This window comes from Hipposideros armiger, unplaced genomic scaffold (assembly GCF_001890085.2).
Source record: "Hipposideros armiger isolate ML-2016 unplaced genomic scaffold, ASM189008v1 scaffold_1712, whole genome shotgun sequence".
In the NCBI taxonomy this organism is placed as follows: domain Eukaryota; kingdom Metazoa; phylum Chordata; class Mammalia; order Chiroptera; family Hipposideridae; genus Hipposideros; species Hipposideros armiger.
In genome coordinates this window covers 46164-47592 of record NW_017733062.1, presented here as the reverse complement: position 1 = coordinate 47592, position 1429 = coordinate 46164, and the positions used below count along the sequence as shown (strand labels likewise).

The 1429-nt window shown below is 33.9% G+C and overlaps 1 protein-coding gene across 1 annotated transcript in view; it reads right to left on the bottom strand.

The window, feature by feature from the left end:
- Positions 1–1429, bottom strand: part of LOC109378053 (cytochrome P450 3A12-like) — a 53674-nt gene that overhangs the window by 39419 nt on the left and 12826 nt on the right. The gene's annotated exons all lie outside the window — the stretch shown is intronic.

The window sequence follows — 1429 nt, the reverse complement described above, 5'->3', positions numbered from 1 at the left end:
AAAAACATGCAACTGCAATGCACAAATCAACTCACAGCATAAATAGGGATAATTTGTGACAATAAAAACATAAAAGAGGACAGAGTATAGGTCTGAACAAGTAAAGGGTAATGGAGAAAGGAAGCATGCTGAAAAAAATAGAGTACTCTAAATATGAAACTTTCTTTTACATAAACTTAATGGTAACTATTCACAAAAAATCCAGAACTGAAATATATAATATAAAAAAAGAAGAAACAGAGGGAAGAATCATAAAATACCACAACACTGAAATAATAGACAGCAACAGAAAGGCAAAGAAACAATGGAGGCACCGTCCTACCAGAAAACAAAAGTTACAATGATAGAAAATTAGGGTAACATATCAATAATCACCCTAAATGTAAATGGACTGAACTCACCAATTAAAAGGCACAGCAAAGCAGAATGAATAAAAAAACTAAATCCAACCATATGCTCCCTCCAAAAGACACATCTCAGCTACAAGGACGAATACACTAGAAGGAATCAACAGCAGATTAGATGAAACAGAGGATAAAATAAGCAATTTAGAACATAGGGTATCAGAAAACACCCAATTGGAACAACAAAAAGAAAAAAGAAGTTAAAAAAAATGAAGATAGTTTAAGGGACCTGTGGTACAACATCAAGCATAAAACATTCACATCATAGTAGTATCAAAAGGAGACAAGAAGAATTGAGAACCTATTTGAAGAAATAATGGCTGAAAACTTACCTAACCTGGTGAAGGAAATAAGCATAGAAGCTCAGGAAGCACAGAGAGTCCCAAACAAGATGAACGCAAACAGGCCCACACCAAGAAACATTATAATTAGAATGGAAAGGTTAAAGACAAAGAGAAAATCCAAAAAACAGCAAGAGAAAAACAACTTTTATAGTTACTTACAAGGGAGCTCCCATTAGACTATCAGCTGATTTCTCAACAGAAACTTTGCAGGCCAGAAGTAAGTGGAGGGAAATATTCAAAGTGATACAAAATAAGGGCCTGCAACCAAAACTACTATACCCATCAAGGCTATCATTGAAAACTGAAGAAGAGATAAAGAGTTTCCTAGACAAATAAAAAAAGCTGAAGGAGTTCATCACCATGAAGCCATGATTACAAGGAACCTTAGAGGGACTTCTTGAAGACAGAAAAAGAAAGATCAAAATTATGAATAATAAAATGGCAATAGCTCATATCTAGCAACAATTACTTTCAATGTAAATAGATTAAATGCTCTAATGAAAAGACATAAGAGGGCTGCATGAATCAGAAAACAAAACCCTTACATATGCTGCCTACAAGAGATTCACTTCAGATTGAAAGACACACACAGATGGAATGCCAAGGGATGGAAAAAGTAATCTCATGAAAATGGAATGAAAATAACAAAAACAGAAAAAATCTGGAATAGCAATACTTATA